This window comes from Hyperolius riggenbachi, chromosome 4 (assembly GCF_040937935.1).
Source record: "Hyperolius riggenbachi isolate aHypRig1 chromosome 4, aHypRig1.pri, whole genome shotgun sequence".
Classification (NCBI taxonomy): Eukaryota; Metazoa; Chordata; class Amphibia; order Anura; family Hyperoliidae; genus Hyperolius; species Hyperolius riggenbachi.
The window spans coordinates 272,831,183-272,843,405 of NC_090649.1; the positions used below are offsets into that span (position 1 = coordinate 272,831,183).

A 12,223-nucleotide genomic window follows, 5' to 3' on the forward strand; every position below is an offset into this window, starting at 1 on the left:
GTGTTGACAAATACCCGTCCAACTGCATTTTTCATCTTCTCCATTGGAATTCATGGGTGTTTAGTAGATCTCAAATAGAAAACAATACTGTATATAGTGAGTGTCTTATTAAAGGGAAGGTTCAGGGAGGGTGGGTAAAAAATAAAAATCCATTTTCACTTACCTGGGGCTTCCTCCAGCCCGTGGAAGGCAGGAGGTGCCCTCGCCGCCGCTCCGCAGGCTCCCGGTGGTCTCCGGTGGCCGACCCGACCTGGCCAGGCCGGCTGCCAGGTCGGGCTCTTCTGCGCTCCAAGGCCCGGAACTTCTGCGTCCCACGCCGGCGCGCTGACGTCATCGGACGTCCGCCGGGCTGTGCTGTGCTACAGCCCGGAGGACGTCCGATGACGTCAGCGCGCCGCCGTGGGACGCAGAAGTTCCGGGCCTTGGAGCGCAGAAGAGCCCGACCTGGCAGCCGGCCTGGCCAGGTCGGGTCGGCCACTGGAGACCACCGGGAGCCTGCGGAGCGGCGGCGAGGGCACCTCCTGCCTGCCACGGGCTGGAGGAAGCCCCAGGTAAGTGGAAATTGATTTTTATTTTTTACCCACCCTCCCTGAACCTTCCCTTTAAGGGTTGCTCCTGTAATATGTAGATTTACAGTATATACTTGAATACAAGTCGACCTCGTGTATAAGTCAACTCCAATATTTGACCATCTTAAGCTGGAATTTCTTATTGACTCAAGTATAAGTCTACCCAGCAAAGTTAATGGCTGCACTTGGGGACCAGGAGAGGTTAATGACTGCACTGTATACAATATTGCAGCCATTATCCCTCCTGCCCCTCAGTGCAGCCAATACTTCCTCCAGGCCCCAAGTGCTGCAATTATTCACTTCCCTTCCTGTAGCCCAGTATTTCCCCCCTGCCACTTTCCTTGTTAAATTGTTGTGGCCAGGACTTCAAGACCAGTGCTTTCTTGGCATTTCCTTTATTAGGAAAGTGTCACTTACCACTGGGTAAATTGCTGCAACTGGGAATGTCACTAATAGTACACACATTACTCAGTGTTGATCATAAAAATATGTTCATGATTATTAATATTTTATTTTGGAGCATAATAAAGTATACCTGAAGTGGGAAGTAGTGAAAAAGCTCAGCGCATGGTCCCTCTTCATCTTCTGGCTGTGCTCCCAGGCATGGACGAGCACATCTGGACTGGACATGTGTGAGCATGGTCTGTGCATGTGTGAGCATGGTCTGTGCATGTGCAGTAGAATGAAGCCACTCATCGAGCTCCTCTGGATGGGAAGGCGGTGTGCTGTCGTTTTATTGCTTACAATGATGCACATTTGAAGCTCTTACGTGAAGGAGAGGATAGAAATGGGCACAAGTTGTCTGACAGACAGTAGAGGAGTAGCAAGTGCAATGGCTGTGCCTCCAGAGTATAGATTCCAAACACAGACAGGAGAATAGAGAAGATCCAGGCACCAACCTTTGTATCCCAAATGTCACCTTTATTTCCTGCTCACACTACCATGCAGTGCATTAAAAAAGGCCTAACAGCCATTTCACACAGGAACCCTGCTTAGTCAGAGGCAAACAATTACTATAGTATGTAATTGTTTGCCTCTGACTAAGCAGGGTTCCCCTGTGAAATAGCTGTTAGGCCTTTTTTTAATGCATTACATGTCGGGTGGTGTGAGCAGGAAAAAAAGGTGACATTTGAGATACAAAGGTTGGTGCCCAGATCTTCTCTATTCCCCCGTCTACATTTGAAGCTCTGGAGGGCCACATAAAATGGCAAGGAGGGTCGCATTTGGCTCATGAGTCTTGTGTTTGGCACCTGTGATCTAGAGACTTCCCACTACTCTAGGCTAGTGACGTGTTCTTTTGCTATTCAGGGTGGGAGGGATGAAGGGCTGACTGAGCGGCAGGTGAGTGATGTCACACAGTGGGCTAGGTGAGTAAGGAGAACAATGCTCTTGGCCAGTGATCAGCGGATCTCTGACCAAGGCATTGGGGACCGCTGAACACATGCTAGAGGTGGCTATTTGTGGCTGCCTTTGCCAAGTTTCATCTAACATGTGTATGGGGCTTTACAAAGATTGGTGAGCAATATTGAACAGTAGAGATTGTATGTGATCCAGCAAACTTAGGCTAAGTTAAAAATTGTTTGCTATTAGGTTTCAGTTATGTGCAGCACCTGCAATATAAAATGTTTGTAATATCCAGGTTGTCCTGGATTTATTACAAAAAGTTCTAACTGCAGGTGAGTTAAAGGACAACTGAAGTGAGAAGAATATGGAGGCTGCCATATTTATTTCCTTTTCAGCAATACCAGTTGCCTGGCTGTCCTGCTGATCCTGCCTCTAATACGTTCAGTCATAAACCCTGAACAAGCATGCAACATATCAGGTGTTTCTGACATTATTGTCAGATCTGATAAGATTAGCTGCATGCTTGTTTCTGGTGTTATTCAAACACTACTGTAGCTAAATAGATCAACAGGGCTGCTAGGCAACTAGTATTATTTAAAAGGAAATAGATATGGCAGCCTCCATATTCTTCTCAATTCAGTTGTCCTTCAAGGTACTACAACTGCATGCTTGCTATTTCACTTATCTTTTAGCAATTCTCACTATGGTCTGATAGGGCACAGGCAAAGGTTGCAAAGTTTGCCACCCAATAGCAAACAATTTATCAAAGAATTCAGTCCAGGTTTGCTGGATCTCCACTGTTCTCCATATTTATAGATTACACAAATGCACAAAACAGTTCTTAATGATTGATTAAAGTTACAGCTTAAACAATGATAACTGAACAAACATGCTTCTAGGCTACCTACCAATCAGCCTGTTTTGTTCTATGGAAAAGGGATGTGATGAAGAGCAGGAGATCCCCCTGTAGGGTCAACAGTAGCCTAATAACAGTGGCTGATCTGACTTCATGCATCACTTATGATTGCAATGGCATACCTGTACTGATTCTAGATTTCTATGTGAGACAATCAAAATATGTCATCTCAAGCAATGAAAATCTACCGTGTGTCTGCAAACCTTAAAGAGAATCTGTACTCTAATATTCTTACAATAAAAAGCATACCATTCTATTCCTTATGTTCCCCTGGGCCCCTCTGTGCTGTTTCTGTCACTCCCTGCTGCAACTCTGGCTTGTAATTAACAGTTTTAGGCAGTGTTTACAAACAAATGACTGGCTTCTAACCAGAGTATCATAGGCTGAGAACAGCTTACTGTGTGGATTCATGCAGAGCTTGGAGGGGGTGTGTAAAGCTTCTGCCAATGACAAGCTGTGCTGCACATTCCACACATTCCAGCCTCTTGCCGACAGACACGACAGAGGAAAGAAGATAAGATGTATTACAGAGACAGTGCAACTAGAAAAGGTTGCAGTAAGACAGACCACATCAGAACAGGTATAGGAACTTATAGAATAGAAAAAATAAGGCTCAAAATTTTGTTACAGAGTCTCTTTAAGGAAATCATGGCCAAAGTATGAAGATTTTCTAGGCTGGCAATGCTCATGAGGCTGATTTATGTAAGCTGGCAAAATATGAGAATAAAAGCTGAAAGGCGATCTGCAAGTAATCAGGTTTCCTCTTTCATTTTAAGGGAAAATGAAAGATGAATTCTGACTGATTGCTACAGACAACATGCCAGCTTTTGTTCTCATTTTGCTTTGCCAGTTTTTCTCATTGAGACCTAGCCACATCTCATAAGAGCTAGCTGCCAGCGTTTTGGTCTGCGTGAGTATCTACGGAACATTCAAAGCATATCTTGCAAACATTTTCCTATATTTAATACAGTATACTAGCATACAAATAGTATTTTTAGGAACATCCTACCTTAACAATTCTTTTTTGAGCCAGATTATGTTTTCACAGGTAAAAGATCTACACAATGCAAAAAAGCAGTAACCAATCCCATTCCTGGGTTGAAACATAAAGGTGGCCATACTTCTAGCGACTTGCGGCCTGATCGACCATTCGATCTGATAATGTTATCGAATTGGATGAAAATCTGTGCCGCAACAAGCAGGACCTGATTTGTACATTTTACCGCCCAAGGCCCACTATGCCCAGTTGCCCCCTTAACAAAAGCAACCCCAAACCCACATACACAGACTTTTATTGGTCCCAGTAATCCATGTATTTAAAGGTGCCTATTAACTATGCCATATCACTGAACGATCAACCCTCAGATTGATTAGATTGGATAGTGTCACGCATGGTGCGATGTAACAAGTTTTCCAGACCCTCCACAACTCTGATAGGTTGGAGCTGGGTAAAGGGCAGAGTCTGACTCGAAGAGCGTCCAGCAGTGGTGGTGAGTGACAGCTCAGGTCACAGACAGTAAGCTGCCATCATTTGCCATCCTTTCATCCCCCAACTGCCCGCCCCTTTGCTTCCTGGTGCCCTAGACCATGGCCTTGGTGGCCTTGCCTGAAATCCGGCCAACAAGCATGCCTAATCAATGATTCAATCAAATCTGGTCTGAAATCGGTTGAATATATCGATTGAGCAAGCTGGAGAATCTTGAGCCAACAAGGTCGATCGGGTGCATGCTGGTAGCTGCGTGCAATATCGGACGAGCAACAAACATGATGGAACCCCTGGCTGCTTTCCTCCCAAACGTTTATGTGCCCCCCGTGGCCCATGCATTAAAATCTCTCTCCTCATAGTTGACTGGCACAGACATCACAAACTTAAACAATGGGTTGAAGTAGAACAATACATCTCTAAATATCCATTGATAGGTCTAGCATGGTCCTCCCCTTCTCCACATCGCAGCTGGACCGAGTCTCCAATAATACTTAATACCCTTAGAGTGCTCTCCACTGTAAGATCCGGAGATGACATCTCACCATGGCCCCCTCCTTGTGTACCAGGTTTTGGCAATCCAGAATTTAAACTAGGATGCCTCAAAAACCATTTCAAAGAATGGAAAACAGCTGGCATAATTATTGCAGATACACTTTGGAGTCAGGGAAAATGGCTCACGCTCAATGAGCTGAAAACCAAGTTTGTTAACCACAACTTAGATTGGCTAAGTCTAGCACAATTCCGTTCATTCCTCAGGGCAATAGGTGTATACCCGAACCTCTCCAAATCACAAACTAGCTTTGAATTACTCTGCAAAACTAGTGGACCCTCTCAAAAAACTCTATCAGTACTCATTACTAATTTCCCAACCCCTTAGCACACTTTCATATCTCAATAAATGGGAAAGAGACCTCCAATGTACATTCTCTGAAAACCAAAGATCCAAAATATGCATATTTGCTCACAAATCCTCTATTGCGGTCAGAATCCAAGAGATAAACTACAAGATATTATCACAATGGTATTATACCCTGCAGAAGCTACAATGCATTTTCCCTAGCAGAGACTTTCTCTGTTGGAGAGGATGCACACTACCGAGCTCCTTACTCCACCTTCTATGGGAATGCCCTCTACTTATTCCTTTCTGGAAAAAATTGGACCATGTAATCAGGGAAATGACAGCAAGAGAGGTCTCTTTCAACCCACAATTTTTTCTTCTTCATCTCAATAATTGGAGCATGAAAGCATATTAACACTCCATAGTGAGACATATCCTAAATGCAGCAAAATCTCAGATAGTTCGTAAATGAGGATCCTGTAATATACCCACATTAAAAGAATTAGACCATGAACTTGGCTATATTCGTGATATGGAAAATACGGTAATGACCTTACAAGACCGCTCTGATCAATATTCCAAAACGTGGAGATTCTGGTCTTTCTATAGGGAATCGGAAGAATTCAAAAATCTACTGACACAACCATGATCCTCTGGTAGAGAGGCTCCTCCCTCTCCCCCCTCTTCCTGGGGTTAAATAATAACACCACCATACACTTCCGAATCAAAATAATGTTAGTGGCCTAAAACCCGGACCGTGCCAGTTATGTTAGCTTATTTCTCTAACTCATTCTTCTCTCTTTTTTCTCTTCTTTAAGCTACTGTTGTAGCTCTGTTTTTTCTTCTAATCTTTCTCTCCATTCCTTATCTATATCATAACACTGTCATACTGCATTATATATAATGTGATATTGTAATATAAATAGATATGGCATTGACCCTGAGTACTACTCCCCATGGATTGTAAAGAACCGACTCATTACCGTATTTTTTGGACCATAAGACGCACTTAGGTTTAGAGGACAAAAACCAGGGAAAAAATATATATTTACTAAACCTGGTGTGTCTATGGTGCATTGGCATCTTCAGTATCTTCTCCCCCCAAATATTATGTCCCTGTGTCCCCTTGTCCCTTTTGTGTCCTTATATGTGCCCCTCTTTGTCTTCTGTCCTCCTCTGTCTTGAGTCCTGTGTGCCCCCTTGTCCTCTGTGTTCCCTATCCTGAGTGTCCCCTGGCCTGAGTCTTGTGTGCAGTGATGTGTCTGGGTAATATGGTACCTATGGCAAACACTGAAATGGTGCCTGCCCCTACCCCCACCAGTCAGAGCTCTCTTACTCTTTAAAAACAGCACCTATCCCCACAGCAAGACACCCCTGTCCCTCTACCCCCTAGCTCATGACACCCTGCCCCCTAAAGCAAATAACACCCCTGCCCAGACTGTCCCTCGTCCACTCACCATATGATATGCCCTCCCCAGCACATGACACCTTGCCAGCCAGCAGCACACCCCTTCCCTGTCCCCCCAGCAAGTTATCATCCTTGGGAAAAGCATGTGGCACCCATGGCCCCCGGGTAATGTGCAGCTCAGGAGTGAGGGACACTTTGTACCTGGGCAGAGAGGGAAGCCATCCGGATTACTCAGCTGCAACGATGAAAGCCTGCACCATCACAGCCCGCACCGAGAAGGGGAGACAGCGGCAGAGCATCCCAGCTGACCGAGGAGGAAGGAGAGGTGATCCAGGTCTGACCGCTGCAGCGATCGCAGCCCGCACCATCACAGCCCGCACAGAGAAGGTAAAAGAGCGGCAGAGCTTCCCAGCTGACCGAGGAGGAGGGAAAAGTCATCCGGATCCGACAGCTGCAGCGATCGCAGCCCGCACCATCACAGCCCGCGCAGAGAGAGGGGAGAGAGCAGCAGAGCATCCCAGCTGACGTGCAGACCGGCGGCTTACAGCATAACGGGGCCACAGTGGCGAAATGAGTAGCGGTAACCGTCCACAGAAAAGCCACTGGCTGGTCCGTGCACGCTGCTGAAGCCTATCTCTCATCACTTCCGCATTAGTGACATAAGCGGAAGTGATGAGAGATAGGCTTCAGCAGCGTGCACGGACCAGCCAGCGGCTTTTCTGTGGACGGTTACCGCTACTCATTTCGCCACTGTGGCCCCGTTATGCTGTAAGCCGCCGGTCTGCACGTCAGCTGGGATGCTCTGCCGCTCTCTGCCCTTCTCGGTGCGGGCTGTGATCGGCGCATACTGCGATCGCTTCTCACTCCGCCCAGGTACAACCTGTCCTCACTTTAGTAACATATTACCCCGGGGGCACCTAGAGACACAGGGACATAGCAGGGGACACGGGGCAGCGCACGGGGTACAACAAAGCATATGGGGGACTCAGAACAGGGGACAGGCACTTGGCCAAAATTTCTGCATCCGGACCATAAGACGCAGTGACTTTTTTCCCCCATTTTGGGGGGAGAAAAAGTGCGTCTTATGGTCCGAAAAATACGGTACTTTTGGACTACAAATCGACAAAATGTCGAAATATTCTCTACATACTTGTTATCAGAATGAGAACACTCATCCTCTTGTGCTATCCAAGGACTTATAATATGTCACAGAAATATATTGCCCTTTGGGCCCACGTCTAGATCCTATATACTATGTGTACTACCTGATGTGAAACTATATGTTGAGTACAATGACCATATCTGTATACTTTTTAATGACGGTGTTATGTTTTTCTTCTGTTTTATAAAAAAGTTGTATGTTGTATTTTTGGTTAATTCAGTGGAATTGAAAGGCATTGTTCAACAAAAGAAGCAAATTCTGTGCAATATACAACGGTCTGCGACCATTTATTGCACTAATGACCTAAAGTGCATATACAGTGGGTTGAAAAAGTATTCGGCCCCCTTGAAGTTTTCCACATTTTGTCATATTACTGCCACAAACATGAATCAATTTTATTGGAATTCCACATGAAAGACCAACACAAAGTGGTGTACACATGAGAAGTGGAACGAAAATCATACATGATTCCAAACATTTTTTACAAATAAATAACTGCAAAGTGGTGTGTGCATAATTATCCGGCCCCCTTTGATCTGAGTGCAGTCAGTTGCCTATAGACATTGCCTGATGAGTGCTAATGACTAAATAGAGTGCACCTGTGTGTAATCTAATACCAGTACAAATACAGCTGCTCTGTGAAACGCCTCAGAGGTTGTCTAAGAGAATATTGGGAGCAACAACACCGTGAAGTCCAAAGAACACACAAGACAGGTTCAAAACAGGTCAGGGATCAAGTTATTGAGAAATTTAAAGCAGGCTTAGGCTACAAAAAGATTTCCAAAGCCTTGAACATCCCATGGAGCACTGTTCAAGCGATCATTCAGAAATGGAAGGAGTATGGCACAACTGTAAACCTACCAAGACAAGGCCATCCACCTAAACTCACAGGCCGAACAAGGAGAGCGCTGATCAGAAATGCAGTCAAGAGGCCCATGGTGACTCTGGACGAGCTGCAGAGATCTACAGCTCAGGTGGGAGACTCTGTCCATAGGACAACTATTAGTCATGCACTGTACAAAGTTGGCCTTTATGGAAGAGTGGCAAGAAGAAAGGCATTGTTAACAGAAAGCATAAGAAGTCTCGTCTGCAGTTTGCCACAAGCTATGTGGGGGACACAGCAACCATGTGGAAGAAGGTGCTCTGGTCAGATGAGACCAAAATGGAACTTTTTGGCCAAAATGCAAAACGCTATGTGTGGCGGAAAACTAAAACTGCACATCACTCTGAACACACCATCCCCACTGTCAAATATGGTGGTGGCAGCATCATGCTCAGGGGGGGGGGGGCATCTCTTCAGCAGGGACAGGGAAGCTGGTCAGAGTTGATGGGAAGATGAATGGAGCCAAATATAGGGTAAACTTGGAAGAAAACCTCTTGGAGACTGCAAAAGACTTAAGACTGGGGCGGGGGTTCACCTTCCAGCAGGACAATGACCCTAAACATAAAGCCAGGGCAACAATGGAATGGTTTAAAACAAAACATATCTATTGTAACGATCAGTGTAACACAGACAGGATCTGATTATTGGTGATCTGCAGTATCACCAAAATACAGATATATACCTGATTATTGATGATCTGCAGTATCACCGATAATCAGATATATTACTAACCTCTGGACACCTGAGAGATATGAGTGTTTGGTGCAACAGTAATACTTTGAGAACAATACCAGGAAGACAGGTACAAGGCAGTAAGGAATACTGGTAGAGTAAGTACCTTCCAGCAGCCTGAGACTCTCCCGCAGGGAGGAGTCAGACTGGGTGAGGGAAGGACCAGAGCGAGAGTGACACCAATAGAGGATGTCACTGACTGGTCTGTGAACTATCTCTTAACTGGGGAGATAGCTCTCAAGGTCGGACAAGCCAGGTCGGCAACACACGGACATACACAGTACAAAGACAGAGGGCTGATTTGGTAATCCAAAGGCAAGCAGGGATTGGCAACAGAGTATCAGATATAGCGAAGTACCAAATCAGTGAACAGAAGAGTGGTCAGGAAAGCAGAAAGTCATAACAGATAATAAACAATGCCTAGTCTTGGGTGTGAGCTCCGTGATCATCAACACCCTGGAACTAGTCTGAAGTATAACAGAATGGTAACACAAGTCCCTAATCTTGGGTGTGAGGTCCTTGATTATCAACACCCTGGAACTAGTCTGAGGTATAACAGAATGATAACACAAGTCCCTAATTTTGGGTGTGAGGTCCTTGATCATCAACACCCTGGAACTAGTCTGAAATATAACAGAATGAGAACACAGATTCCTAATCTTGGGCGTGAGGTCCTTGATCATCAACACCCTGGAACTAATCTGAAGTATAACAGAATGATAACACAGATTCTGACAATAAGGTCTGAGTGCTTTCACGTAGTGATCGCAACGGCAGACAACCAGCGAATGACCAGCACCCAGTATATATAGCCCAGCGCTCTCCAGCGCCTCCCCTAAGTGCTGGACCAATGGGAACCGGTACAATCGTCAGCTGACCGGCTTGGTCAGCTGACTCCCTTCTGGCTGTCATAAAAGTTCTGCCTCTCAACGCGCGCGCGCATCTGGACGCGTTGGACGCGGAATCAGCCGCCTTGTTCTGAGCGCATGCGGCGGCTTTTCCGCGTTTTCTCACAGTACCTCCCCCCCCCTGAGGAGTGGACTCCGGACAGCTCCTACCCAGTTTCTCAGGATATAGGGCGTGGAACTCCCTCTTCAATTCATCAGCATGCATGCGGCACTCAGGTACCCATGTTCTTTCCTCAATGCCATAACCCTTCCAGTGAACCAAATACTGTACTGAGTTCTGTACAATACGTGAGTCTAAAATCTTTTCCACTTCATACTCAGGTTGGTCGTCCACCATCACAGGGGGAGGAGGAGTGGAATCCACCTGCACTACTGGCTTAAGCAGGGATACATGGAATGATCTCACACCCCGCAAACTGGCAGGAAGATCAATGGCATAAGTAACATTGTTGATTTTCCTGGTTACTGGGAAAGGGCCCACGAATCTGGGTCCTAGCTTGGGTGAAGGCTGTTTTAGGGCCAAATGACGAGTGGACACCCAGACCAAGTCTCCTGGCCGAAACTTCCACTCTATGGAACGTTTGTCAGCTTGTCCTTTCTGACTCTGAAAAGCCTTCTCTAGATTCTTTTTCACCATTCCCCAAATGTTTTTAAATGACTTTTGCCAAGCCTCCAGAGCTGGAAACGGAGTAGAAGCTACTGGCAATGGGGAGAACCTAGGCAACCTTCCTGTTACCACCTGAAATGGAGAGAATCCAGAAGAAGAGCTTTTCAAATTATTGTGTGCAAATTCTGCAAACGGCAAGAACTTGACCCAATCAGTCTGTGCATCCGCCACATAACACCTTAAAAACTGTTCCAGAGATTGATTAATTCTCTCGGTCTGACCATTGGTCTGTGGGTGGTAGCCCGACGAAAACGACAGTTCCATGCACAACTGATGACAGAATGCCCTCAAAATTTAGAAACAAATTAGACTCCACGATCAGACACTATATTTTCCGGAATACCGTGTAGCCGGAAAATATGCAGGATGAAAAGATCGGCCAACTCCTGGGCCGAGGGAGTCCTTTCAGGGGCACGAAATGGGCCATTTTACTGAATCTGTCGACTACCACCCAAATGACCGACATGCCCTCAGACTTCGGGAGTTCGCCCACAAAATCCATGGACAAATGGGTCCAGGGTTCACTCGGCGTGGGTAAAGGCTGCAATGTTCCCACAGGTGCCTGACGGGAGGGTTTACTTCTTGCACATACTGCACATTCTCTCACATACTCCTTGCAGTCAGTTGCCAATGAAGGCCACCATGCACACCTAGCAAAAAGATCCTGTGTTCTGGTGGCACCAGGATGTCCAGCATTCTTGTGGGAGTGGAACACCTGCAAAATCTGGAGGCAGAATGGCAATGGTACAAACATGACCCCTTCAGGCTTTCCCTCCGGGACGTCCTGTTGGAAAGGACTTAAAGTTTCAGTCCAGTTCCTCCAGGTCTCTGCGGCTGCCTGTGAGAAAACGCGGAAAAGCCGCCAATACTGAAGGTGAGGCGGCTGACTCCGCGTTCAACATGGCAGCTGGCGCGCAGACGGAGTGCGGAGAAACCGCCGCATGCTCTAACAACTGGACGGCGGATTCCGCGTTCAATGCGGCAAGTTGCTCGCATAGGCCTGCTCCTCTCAGTAATGCGGAATGCGGAGAAAACGCCGCACGCACTGACAGCGGTGCGGCGGTTTCCGCATCCAACTCAGCAGAAACATTACAACACGACTGGTGTGGCTGGGACTGATAGTCCACACTGGTTTAGGAGGACGTGAGCGCGCGCAGAGAGGCAGGGCCTTTATGGCAGTCAGAAGAGAGTCAGCTGACCAAGCTGGTCAGCTGACAATTTCAGTAACTTCCATTGGTCCAGCACTTAGGGGAGGCGCTGGTGAGCGCTAGTGTATATATACTGGGTGCTGGTCATTCATCTGGTGTCTG

The 12,223-nt window shown here is 46.5% G+C and overlaps 1 long non-coding RNA gene across 1 annotated transcript in view; it reads right to left on the reverse strand.

Annotated features, from left to right (window-relative positions):
* The window catches only part of LOC137503783 (uncharacterized), a 96,981-nt gene extending 89,812 nt beyond the window's left edge, over positions 1-7,169 (reverse strand). Inside the window, exon 1 of the long non-coding RNA XR_011019329.1 lies at positions 6,763-7,169. This is a non-coding gene — a long non-coding RNA (uncharacterized lncRNA). The remainder of the gene's footprint in view (positions 1-6,762) is intronic.
* Between the last annotated feature and the right edge of the window lie 5,054 nt (positions 7,170-12,223).